The 12,757-nt window shown below is 58.7% G+C and overlaps 2 non-coding genes and 1 pseudogene across 2 annotated transcripts; all 3 read left to right on the plus strand.

Moving 5' to 3' along the window:
- Window positions 1–1,471: 1,471 nt before the first annotated feature.
- Window positions 1,472–3,363, plus strand: LOC126317128 (small subunit ribosomal RNA). The gene has a single exon (XR_007556414.1). It is a non-coding gene; the product is annotated as a small subunit ribosomal RNA (ribosomal RNA).
- A 369-nt stretch (window positions 3,364–3,732) lies between these two features.
- Window positions 3,733–3,887, plus strand: LOC126317127 (5.8S ribosomal RNA). Its single transcript, XR_007556413.1, has one exon. It is a non-coding gene; the product is annotated as a 5.8S ribosomal RNA (ribosomal RNA).
- Window positions 3,888–4,075: 188 nt separating this feature from the next.
- Window positions 4,076–7,067, plus strand: LOC126317132 (large subunit ribosomal RNA; annotated as a pseudogene).
- The last annotated feature ends 5,690 nt before the right edge of the window (window positions 7,068–12,757 follow it).

Here is a 12,757-nt window from a genome sequence, read left to right on the forward strand (position 1 = left end):
AGTTACGTACAGAGTGAAGTAGTGTGATACGTGTGACCGTACGCTGGCTGTGCCCAACGGTGTCGAATCTCAATTTCCATATGTTGTGCTCGATGCTACTTGTCTCGTCTCCCAATAACAGCTAGGTTGCACTGTGGTACGCCGTAGAGGCGTGTGGGAGGAACGTACGAACGCATTGTATGTCACCCTGGGTCGCTGGGGGTGGTGGTGCGGTGAGTCAGGTCAGGTCAGCGTGAGCCGTGTGATGTAGTGACGCGTGTATTCCGACTTTGTCGTATTGCCTCACACAAAGTGCTACCCTGGTGGACCGCGTTCCATATCTGGGACATGCCGCAGATGCCGGTTGACAGTGGATCGCGGAAGGGACATCGCATACGTGCGCGGGCCACCTTCCACGTGTTCTCTTCTGCACATGTCGCAGTGTGTATGTGGTCTGATGTAGCGTGTCGTGACACATGACATCCTGGCATGCAAGAATTGTTGAATTCGCAAATGTAGGTGGACATCTACGTTTACTGCCCAAGATACGCAAATGAACTGGAAATCCGTTGTTGAGCGGTTGTTCACGCTGGAGGTGAATCTGTGATGGCGACGATCGGTACCAGCTATTAACCGGTTGTTTCAGCGGTACCCGCCACATCCACACACGTGACTAGGCCCATGTGGGTATGAAGCGATACGCGGCGGTGGCTTGGTGGGACTGTTCCCGGCCGGTGAAGGGGGGCCGCCCGCGTGTTGGCCGCGCGCTGCGTGGGCGCACGCGCAACAGGCGGCTGGTGGGGGGCGCCGAGTGGCAGGAGCGCCAGCCGACGGGCTCGGCAGGCGGCGCAGCTACGCTGCGGCGCACCCTGCACGCGGCGCCTGGCGGCCAAAGTTGGTTCAGCGAGCCCGGTGCGAAGCGCGGTGGACATCTGCAGTGTGCTGGTCTGATTGAGGACTGTGTGCGTTGAGGATGCGCCGCCGCCTGGCACTCGGCGCCGCGACGCCGTCTGCTGCTCGGTCGCCCCAGCGGTTCTCGCAGGTGGTTTGTATCGCAGTTGTGCGGACGTGTTGGCGCGTGCGCTGTGCTGGGAGAGTTCGCTTCTGCACCCAAGTGGGGCTTTGCCCTTGTGTGGCGCTGGCGTTGGAGCTGCCGGTCACCATAGGTGGCGCGTGTTGTCTCCCGCCGGCAATGCCACGACAGCACGCTCCCGGGCCTCTGTCGGCAGCGGCAAGCTCAGTTGGGAGCAAGGGTGTTCGCACTAAAACCGTCTACTCGCCTAACTCCGGGCGATTGCGCCTCTCTCGAAACCGACCAAGTACCTAGGACGGCGCTGCGCGCCGCCGGGACCTGAGAGGGTTTCGAGGTGTATCGTGCAGGGGAGCTCGGCCTCCTCCTGTTTGCAGAATAATTGAGCGGACGCTTGCGTGTTCGCGCGGGCCCCGGGACACACTCCCGGGCGGCCGGCTGCTCAGCTCTAGTTGACGCAGCTCCCTGGTTGATCCTGCCAGTAGTCATATGCTTGTCTCAAAGATTAAGCCATGCATGTCTCAGTACAAGCCGCATTAAGGTGAAACCGCGAATGGCTCATTAAATCAGTTATGGTTCCTTAGATCGTACCCACGTTACTTGGATAACTGTGGTAATTCTAGAGCTAATACATGCAAACAGAGTCCCGACCAGAGATGGAAGGGACGCTTTTATTAGATCAAAACCAATCGGATTGGCTTGTCTGGTCGTTTGGCCTTGGTGACTCTGAATAACTTTGGGCTGATCGCACGGTCCTCGTACCGGCGACGCATCTTTCAATGTCTGCCTTATCAACTGTCGATGGTAGGTTCTGCGCCTACCATGGTTGTAACGGGTAACGGGGAATCAGGGTTCGATTCCGGAGAGGGAGCCTGAGAAACGGCTACCACATCCAAGGAAGGCAGCAGGCGCGCAAATTACCCACTCCCGGCACGGGGAGGTAGTGACGAAAAATAACGATACGGGACTCATCCGAGGCCCCGTAATCGGAATGAGTACACTTTAAATCCTTTAACGAGTATCTATTGGAGGGCAAGTCTGGTGCCAGCAGCCGCGGTAATTCCAGCTCCAATAGCGTATATTAAAGTTGTTGCGGTTAAAAAGCTCGTAGTTGGATTTGTGTCCCACGCTGTTGGTTCACCGCCCGTCGGTGTTTAACTGGCATGTATCGTGGGACGTCCTGCCGGTGGGGCGAGCCGAAGGGGTGCTTTCGCGTCCCGAGGCGGACCCCGTTTAAATCCTACCAGGGTGCTCTTTGTTGAGTGTCTCGGTGGGCCGGCACGTTTACTTTGAACAAATTAGAGTGCTTAAAGCAGGCAAGCCCGCCTGAATACTGTGTGCATGGAATAATGGAATAGGACCTCGGTTCTATTTTGTTGGTTTTCGGAACCCGAGGTAATGATTAATAGGGACAGGCGGGGGCATTCGTATTGCGACGTTAGAGGTGAAATTCTTGGATCGTCGCAAGACGAACAGAAGCGAAAGCATTTGCCAAGTATGTTTTCATTAATCAAGAACGAAAGTTAGAGGTTCGAAGGCGATCAGATACCGCCCTAGTTCTAACCATAAACGATGCCAGCCAGCGATCCGCCGCAGTTCCTCCGATGACTCGGCGGGCAGCCTCCGGGAAACCAAAGCTTTTGGGTTCCGGGGGAAGTATGGTTGCAAAGCTGAAACTTAAAGGAATTGACGGAAGGGCACCACCAGGAGTGGAGCCTGCGGCTTAATTTGACTCAACACGGGAAACCTCACCAGGCCCGGACACCGGAAGGATTGACAGATTGATAGCTCTTTCTTGATTCGGTGGGTGGTGGTGCATGGCCGTTCTTAGTTGGTGGAGCGATTTGTCTGGTTAATTCCGATAACGAACGAGACTCTAGCCTGCTAACTAGTCGCGTGACATCCTTCGTGCTGTCAGCGATTACTTTTCTTCTTAGAGGGACAGGCGGCTTCTAGCCGCACGAGATTGAGCAATAACAGGTCTGTGATGCCCTTAGATGTTCTGGGCCGCACGCGCGCTACACTGAAGGAATCAGCGTGTCTTCCTAGGCCGAAAGGTCGGGGTAACCCGCTGAACCTCCTTCGTGCTAGGGATTGGGGCTTGCAATTGTTCCCCATGAACGAGGAATTCCCAGTAAGCGCGAGTCATAAGCTCGCGTTGATTACGTCCCTGCCCTTTGTACACACCGCCCGTCGCTACTACCGATTGAATGATTTAGTGAGGTCTTCGGACTGGTACGCGGCATCGACTCTGTCGTTGCCGATGCTACCGGAAAGATGACCAAACTTGATCATTTAGAGGAAGTAAAAGTCGTAACAAGGTTTCCGTAGGTGAACCTGCGGAAGGATCATTACCGACTAGACTGCATGTCTTTCGATGTGCGTGTCGTGTCGTGTCGCGCAACACGCTACCTGTACGGCAGTGGCCGTGCGCCGCGTGCGGAACCACGCGTGCCTCTCAAAACTAGCGGAAGTGTTGTTGTTGTTGTGTGGTACGAGCGCTGAAGCTCTGGAGCGGCTGGCCTGCGGTACCTGGCGCCTGGCGCCGGTTTTGAATGACGTTCGCCCGAGTGCCTGTCCGCCCCGGTGTGGAGCCGTACGACGCCCATCGGCTGTGAGGCCGTTGGACACAAAAAAATAGTGGAACAGGGGCCGTCAGACGCCTCAGTCCCGCAAATGCTGCTGTCTTGAAAGAGACAGTGGGAGACTGAAAAGGAAAAGATCACCCAGGACGGTGGATCACTCGGCTCGTGGGTCGATGAAGAACGCAGCAAATTGCGCGTCGACATGTGAACTGCAGGACACATGAACATCGACGTTTCGAACGCACATTGCGGTCCATGGATTCCGTTCCCGGGCCACGTCTGGCTGAGGGTCGGCTACGTATACTGAAGCGCGCGGCGTTTGTCCCGCTTCGGAGACGTGGGAGTGTCGTGGTCGCCTGTGTGGCCGGCCGCGTCTCCTTAAACGTGCGATGCGCGCCCGTCGCCTGGCGGTTCGCATACCGGTACTTTCTCGGTAGCGTGCACAGCCGGCTGGCGGTGTGGCGTGCGACACCTCGTACAACGACCTCAGAGCAGGCGAGACTACCCGCTGAATTTAAGCATATTACTAAGCGGAGGAAAAGAAACTAACAAGGATTCCCCCAGTAGCGGCGAGCGAACAGGGAAGAGTCCAGCACCGAACCCCGCAGGCTGCCGCCTGTCGTGGCATGTGGTGTTTGGGAGGGTCCACTACCCCGACGCCTCGCGCCGAGCCCAAGTCCAACTTGAATGAGGCCACGGCCCGTAGAGGGTGCCAGGCCCGTAGCGGCCGGTGCGAGCGTCGGCGGGACCTCTCCTTCGAGTCGGGTTGCTTGAGAGTGCAGCTCCAAGTGGGTGGTAAACTCCATCTGAGACTAAATATGACCACGAGACCGATAGCGAACAAGTACCGTGAGGGAAAGTTGAAAAGAACTTTGAAGAGAGAGTTCAAAAGTACGTGAAACCGTTCTGGGGTAAACGTGAGAAGTCCGAAAGGTCGAACGGGTGAGATTCACGCCCATCCGGCCACTGGCCCCCGCCCTCGGCAGATGGGGCCGGCCGCCCGCGCGGAGCAATCCGCGGCGGGGTCGTGTCCGGTTGCCTTTCCACTCGCCGCGGGGTGGGGCCGTTCCGGTGTGCGGTGGGCCGCACTTCTCCCCTAGTAGGACGTCGCGACCCGCTGGGTGCCGGCCTACGGCCCGGGTGCGCAGCCTGTCCTTCCGCGGGCCTCGGTTCGCGTCTGTTGGGCAGAGCCCCGGTGTCCTGGCTGGCTGCTCGGCGGTATATCTGGAGGAGTCGATTCGCCCCTTTGGGCGCTCGGGCTCCCGGCAAGCGCGCGCGGTTCTTCCCGGATGACGGACCTACCTGGCCCGGCCCCGGACCCGCGCCGCTGTTGGCTCGGGATGCTCTCGGGCGGAATAATCGCTCCCGTCAGCGGCGCTTCAGCTTTGGACAATTTCACGACCCGTCTTGAAACACGGACCAAGGAGTCTAACATGTGCGCGAGTCATTGGGCTGTACGAAACCTAAAGGCGTAATGAAAGTGAAGGTCTCGCCTTGCGCGGGCCGAGGGAGGATGGGGCTTCCCCGCCCTTCACGGGGCGGCGGCCTCCGCACTCCCGGGGCGTCTCGTCCTCATTGCGAGGTGAGGCGCACCTAGAGCGTACACGTTGGGACCCGAAAGATGGTGAACTATGCCTGGCCAGGACGAAGTCAGGGGAAACCCTGATGGAGGTCCGTAGCGATTCTGACGTGCAAATCGATCGTCGGAGCTGGGTATAGGGGCGAAAGACTAATCGAACCATCTAGTAGCTGGTTCCCTCCGAAGTTTCCCTCAGGATAGCTGGTGCTCGTACGAGTCTCATCCGGTAAAGCGAATGATTAGAGGCCTTGGGGCCGAAACGACCTCAACCTATTCTCAAACTTTAAATGGGTGAGATCTCCGGCTTGCTTGATATGCTGAAGCCGCGAGCAAACGACTCGGATCGGAGTGCCAAGTGGGCCACTTTTGGTAAGCAGAACTGGCGCTGTGGGATGAACCAAACGCCGAGTTAAGGCGCCCGAATCGACGCTCATGGGAAACCATGAAAGGCGTTGGTTGCTTAAGACAGCAGGACGGTGGCCATGGAAGTCGGAATCCGCTAAGGAGTGTGTAACAACTCACCTGCCGAAGCAACTAGCCCTGAAAATGGATGGCGCTGAAGCGTCGTGCCTATACTCGGCCGTCAGTCTGGCAGTCATGGCCGGTCCTCGCGGCCGGCCGCGAAGCCCTGACGAGTAGGAGGGTCGCGGCGGTGGGCGCAGAAGGGTCTGGGCGTGAGCCTGCCTGGAGCCGCCGTCGGTGCAGATCTTGGTGGTAGTAGCAAATACTCCAGCGAGGCCCTGGAGGGCTGACGCGGAGAAGGGTTTCGTGTGAACAGCCGTTGCACACGAGTCAGTCGATCCTAAGCCCTAGGAGAAATCCGATGTTGATGGGGGCCGTCATAGCATGATGCACTTTGTGCTGGCCCCCGTTGGGCGAAAGGGAATCCGGTTCCTATTCCGGAACCCGGCAGCGGAACCGATATAAGTCGGGCCCCTCTTTTAGAGATGCTCGTCGGGGTAACCCAAAAGGACCCGGAGACGCCGTCGGGAGATCGGGGAAGAGTTTTCTTTTCTGCATGAGCGTTCGAGTTCCCTGGAATCCTCTAGCAGGGAGATAGGGTTTGGAACGCGAAGAGCACCGCAGTTGCGGCGGTGTCCCGATCTTCCCCTCGGACCTTGAAAATCCGGGAGAGGGCCACGTGGAGGTGTCGCGCCGGTTCGTACCCATATCCGCAGCAGGTCTCCAAGGTGAAGAGCCTCTAGTCGATAGAATAATGTAGGTAAGGGAAGTCGGCAAATTGGATCCGTAACTTCGGGATAAGGATTGGCTCTGAGGATCGGGGCGTGTCGGGCTTGGTCGGGAAGTGGGTCAGCGCTAACGTGCCGGGCCTGGGCGAGGTGAGTGCCGTAGGGGTGCCGGTAAGTGCGGGCGTTTAGCGCGGGCGTGGTCTGCTCTCGCCGTTGGTTGGCCTCGTGCTGGCCGGCGGTGCAGGATGCGCGCGCCTGCGCGGCGTTCGCGCCCCGGTGCTTCAACCTGCGTGCAGGATCCGAGCTCGGTCCCGTGCCTTGGCCTCCCACGGATCTTCCTTGCTGCGAGGCCGCGTCCGCCTTAGCGTGCTCCTCCGGGGGCGCGCGGGTGCGCGGATTCTCTTCGGCCGCCATTCAACGATCAACTCAGAACTGGCACGGACTGGGGGAATCCGACTGTCTAATTAAAACAAAGCATTGCGATGGCCCTAGCGGGTGTTGACGCAATGTGATTTCTGCCCAGTGCTCTGAATGTCAACGTGAAGAAATTCAAGCAAGCGCGGGTAAACGGCGGGAGTAACTATGACTCTCTTAAGGTAGCCAAATGCCTCGTCATCTAATTAGTGACGCGCATGAATGGATTAACGAGATTCCCGCTGTCCCTATCTACTATCTTACGAAGGCCGTTATGCTGTCTAACCAGTGGTGGAGTCCACCTATACTGGTAGAAGACGGGCGGCTAAATGTCCGATCTCTCAACCTCCCCGTGGTGTAAGATGCGAGTAGCCGGGCAACCGGTGAAACCAATGAGAGAAGGGCGACTCCCGTGCAGGGCGCAAGCTCGGATGCGGTGGGACTGGGCAACTGGCCCCTCCAAACCGGGCTCTGCAGCCTTGCTCGCCGTGAGCGATAAGGTGTCGGACTCCGGTCTAGTATCCTTGCTCACTGGCGAATGGCACTTACAAGTTATAGCGGCGCTTGCTGTGCTTCGGCCCTTGGCCGGGGTGCGGCGGGCGCCGCTTTTACTAAGGCGGCGCTTGCTGTGCCTCGGCTTCGGCCGGGCTGCGGCGTGGTGCGGCTCCATGCGCTGGCGGCGTCTGCTGTGTCTTGGCTTCGGCTCGGATGCGGCGGGCGCCGCTTTTGCTGGGGCGGCGCCCGCTGCGCCCTGGCCCTGGCTGGGGTGCGGCGGGCGCCGCTTTTGCGTTAAAGTCATTTCACGCTCTCTGAGAGGATGTGTCTCCGTCTCTGCCTGTGCGCGCTACGGAACTCACTCCCCACAGCAGGAGCAAGGCGTTATCGCGGTTGACTTATCGGCCGTGGAATGCTGAGCTCCATGACACAAGTGCCACGGGAGGTATACTCCCCACAAGGAGACGTCTGCACGAGGCGGTTGGATCGAACATCGACCCTTTCCGGCCGAGTGCGCGTCTCCCACTACTGCGAGCGCTTGTAGGTGTCGGACTCTTAAGTCTAGTATCCAAGCTCGTACGTAGTGCGTGCGCGTGCAGCGGAGTGTGTCGACGTGAGTTGGCGCGCTACTGCTGGACTTGTGCGCACGGCGGTGCGCTTCGCGCGGCTCGCTGGCGGCGGGTCCTGCTGTGGCCCCGGCCTCGCGCGTGAACGCCCGGCGCTAGCCGGGCGCGGCGCGGTTGGCCGGGGTAGTGGCGGGTCTTGGTTGCCGGTCGGGCTGTGCGCTTGCGCGCTGCCGTGTCGGCTGCGCTGCGCGGGGCCGGGTGCGGCCGGGCGATGCGCGCGCTGCTGGCTGGCGCTGGGCGGGCGGTCGGCCTCTGGCTGACAGCCCGCTCTCGCGGCTACGCTGGCGGCGGGCGCGGGCCCGGCTGCGCCCGGCTCCGCCGGCCGCGCCCGGACAACTTAGCGGCGCCGCCCGGCCACATGTTATGTTGGTTGTGGTTGGCGTGTGCGGTTGGCGCACAAAGCACAGTGGGGAGTAGGGCGGTCATCGCTCCTGCGGAAACCAAGGCTCTCACTTTTGAGGGCCAAAGCGGAAGCAGGCCGATGTCCACGCGCGGGGAAGGGCGCTGACTGCGAAGCGCCCTCTGACTTTCAGAGGATGCAACGCGGGCGGCGACCCGGCCTCGCTCGGAGGATTCCTTGGTGTATAACTGCGGAGTGGAGGCCGGCATCGGCCTTCGCAACGTGGAAGTCACCGGGAGCTGCCCCCAGGAGGATGCTCCTGAGTGGTCTAAGACCACGACCACAGGGACGAAGGCTAATACAGCCGACGTACGGGCCTGGCAAACCCGGGGTGCCCGAGCCCGGTGCTGGCAAGCGCTACCAGCGCCGTCCGTAATCTGAGACACGTACTTCAACGACCGCTGTGAGGCGCGCAGTGGAACGTCGTGCGTGTTTCGGACCGGAGTCTTGGCTTAACCGCCTGGGCAAGAGAAGGACAATATCTATAATCACCCCTCACCCTCTGCGTTAGCTGGCGGCTATGGGGCGCAAGGCTGTTGAGTTGTGAACAGTCGTGAGTCAGCCACCTCAGAGGACCGGCCGACCCTCTGTTGTATAAGGCTTACTCAGGTGGGCGGGGCAACGCCTGGGTGGACCACTTATATCCCTAGCTGATCGTGGGAACCACATGGCTTCTCTCAATCAACCTTGTCCCGACGGAACTGGTGGGCCGTCGCGGAGTCACAACACCAACCATTCAGGGGACGAGTCTGACACTCCGTGTCAAGACGAACTCCCAACACAAGGGCAGTCGGAGGCCCATAGGCCAGAAGACCATGACCCCGCGCTTAGCGAGCCAGAATTGGAGCTCCGTACACCTCGTGCACGGAGCGCTAAGACTGCAGCAAGCGAGACGCTGGCACGGACGCTTGCAGACGCGAGTGAAAGTGACAGTGAGAAAGAACGGAAGGCAAAAGTGAGGAAGCAGAAGAAACACCTGCGAAAACTGCTCCGGCAGAGATCGCTGAGTGCGGACGCTGTAACCGATCTGATGCCGCCACCCCGCCAGCCGGCGCCGAAAGCGGCACCTAAGGCGGGAGACAAGCCAAAACCGGCGCAGGTAGCCGGGCGCAAGCCCGGCGGCCCAGTCGGGGAAGGCGCAACGGGGAAGTCCGAACCGAAGGCGGAGACGAAGGCCTCGCGGCCAACGACACCGCCGGCGGGGAAGGCTGCGAGCGAGCCAAAGCTGGCGCAGGTAGCCGGGCAAAGACCCAGCGGCCCAGTCGGCACCGGCAAGCTCACCCAGACTCGCCCGGCGGGAGAGACGGCGGCCCCACGGCCGAAGTCTCAACTGCCGGAGACGGCGAAAAGTGTGCCGAAACCGGCGAAGGTAGCCGGGCAACTGCCCAGCGGCCCAGTCGGGGAAAGCGCCAGCAGTAGCCGCGCCTCTTCACCAATGTCGGGTGCCGAGAGACGCAAGTCCCGGACACGACGGAAGAAGCGGAAACCGAACAAGCAGCCGGACTCGGCGCAGGTAGCCGGACAACAGCCTGGCGGCCCAGTCGATGACGGCACGTCCCGATACAAGGCAAGCCCAAGCGATCTTGCGACCGTGAAGCTTATCGCGACGCGGCTCGAGGACGTCCTGAAGCTCGTGGACGACTCTCTAAAACCGGGACAACTGGTCGAGGAGGGAAATCTGGGGGACTTTAAGAGACAACTGAGAGCTAAGTTGTTTGATTGGGCCATGGCGCAGTCGGCCCTCACCGGAAGGGTGGAAGCCTTGGAGGAGGAGCTGGCGAGGACGAAGGCGGTGCCCACGGCGCCACCCAAGACCTTTGCACAAGTTGCCGCCGCTCCACCCATACCAGAACGGAAAACGCAGGCGATGATAACCAAAGCCCTGACTGAGAAGGCAACGCTCTTCATCAAGTCCAAGGGCAATGAAACTGGCGCAGAAGTGAGAAAGAAATTCACCTCCCTGGTCAAGCCTGAGGTTGAAGGTGTGAAGTTCTCACGGGTCGCCACAAACGGCCCGACGCTCATCGTAGATGTGGCGTCTGAGACTGATCGCCAGAAGCTTCTAGCTAACAACAAACTGACAGAAGCACTCAAGTGCGAACTGCCGAAAAAGCTCAATCCGCAGATAATCATATATCATGTACCATGTGTCATGAAGAATGAAGCTGTGGTTGAGCTAACTCGAAAGCAAAACGACCTTGGAGGACTTTCCGAAACACAGTTTCGCCAGGAGTTTAAGCCGAAGTTCCGGACTGGGCCAAGGGGCAAACAAACATCACATCTCGTGGTGGAAGTAAGCCCCAGACTCAGAGTCGCGATTCTGAGGCAGAAGCGACTGTACATGGGCTTTGAGTCCATGCCGGTTGACGACTACCTGGACTTAGTCGTTTGCACGCGGTGCCAGGATGTGAACCACTCGGTAAGGTTCTGCAAGCAGGACCCGAGTATAATAACATGTGGGCACTGTGGCGAGAACGGCCACATGAGGAAGGACTGTAGAAAAGCGGGGGACCGAGCGGTCTGTATCCCGTGCAAAAAGCGTAATCGCACATGCGAAACGCCAGGCAAAGAGTGTGCCTACTACAGGATTCTCACTCAACGCAAAATCCAGCGGACAGACTATGGGAGACAAGACCTCTCGTCAACCGTCTCCATTCCGGCCGCTACCTCTCCTGTCCCCGACCGGACTGTGAAAAATCACAATGCCAATGTCGGTTAAGATAGGACAGCTGAACTGCGCGCGAACGCAAGCGGTGATGCAGGAGGTACGACGCCGAGCAGAGGAGGAGTCTCTAGACATATTATGTCTGCAAGAGCCCTACTCTAGGGACGGAAAGATCCGATATATGCCGACAACAGCTCAGATCCTGGCTGGGGGAGAGCATCCTATGGCAGCAATTGTTGTGCTAAATCGTTCCTTCAGAGCAGTCAAAGTGGCGCACCTAAGCAACAGATGCATGGTGTTAGCTGAGATAAATACTGGCGATTTCACCTTTTTCGTGCTAAATATGTACTTTCAGTACAGGCACAGAGAAAGACCGTATATCGACCAGTTAAAAGAGGCGGTTGGGTTCTACCGCAATGACTTGCTGATTTGCACAATGGACGCAAATGCCATGTCACCCCTATGGCACAGTGACATCACGCCTCTTGGTGCTCGACGCGCCGCCAGGCGAGGTGAGAGACTCGCTGAAGCAATTCACGAGCTCAGACTAGAAGTGCTGAACCGACCAAACTTCCCACCAACTTTCGAAGGCCGCCGTGGAGCGACCTCGAATATCGATGTGACACTGAAGAGTGCACACGAGCATCTCCGTGCGGAGAACTGGAAGGTATGGCGGGGAATGACACTAAGTGACCACAATCTGATCACATTCACTGTAGCCTATGATGGGGAGCCTCCTCCTGAAGACCAGGTGAACGGCACCGTCAAGTACAACTGGCGAAAGGCTAATTGGGATCGACTAAGAGGTAATCTAGTGATACCGAATTGGCCAATGGATCGCGTTGTGGACGTTGACAAAGCTGCAGAAGATCTGACGGCGGCCATACAGACAGCAGCAACAGGCGCAGTCCCGTTGGCCCACACAGGGAAAATGCCTAAGGCACCTTGGAACCCTGAGCTGCAGCGTCTCCGACGCGAATGCAGAAGAGCGCGGCGGCATTACCAGCGCAGCGTAGGCGATCACATTCGTGAGGCCACGCTTGCGCGGTACAGGCGGGCCAAAGCCGTGTTTAAGCGAGCACTGCACACAGTACGGACTGAGAGTTGGCAGTCTTTTGTTCGTGACAGTCTGGCGGCTGACCCCTGGGGTACACCGTACAAGATTGCCGTGTCAAAAGTTCGGTCACCGACGGTCCTGTCGACCCTAAGGAAGATCGATGGCAGTCACACCAAGGACTGGCAAGAGTCAGCTGAGCTCCTCATGAGTACCTTATTGCCCGACGATAGTAGCGAAGATGAGGACGAGGAACAGGGGAATTTGAGGCGACAACTCCATGAGCTGTATGCCGATGAGACGCCTGTTGCTCCGTTCACTGAACGTGAAGTTACCGCCGCAATTCTTGAATTGCGCCGTAAAAAGGCGACGGGCCATGATGGACTCGCTGCCGAGGTTCTCCAAGCCCTGTGCGCGGAGATCTGCCCTTACCTGACTAACCTCTACAATGAGTGCTTACGTCAGGGACGGGTACCAGAATCGTGGAAGTTGGCCGAAGTGGTCATTCTGAGAAAGGGTGAGGACAAGGATCCGGAAGTGCCGAAATCATACCGACCCATCTGTCTCTTGAACTCCATGGCTAAGCTCCAGGAGAAGCTCCTATGCCTTCGGCTAGAGCAACACCGGGAACTTAGGGGACGCAGTCCCGACCAATATGGATTCAGGAGGGGTCTGTGTACAGAAGATGCTATAAACAAGGCAATGTTGTTGGTGGACACATCTACAGCCAAGTACGTTGC

Source organism: Schistocerca gregaria, unplaced genomic scaffold, assembly GCF_023897955.1.
Source record: "Schistocerca gregaria isolate iqSchGreg1 unplaced genomic scaffold, iqSchGreg1.2 ptg000622l, whole genome shotgun sequence".
Lineage (NCBI taxonomy): Eukaryota > Metazoa > Arthropoda > Insecta > Orthoptera > Acrididae > Schistocerca > Schistocerca gregaria.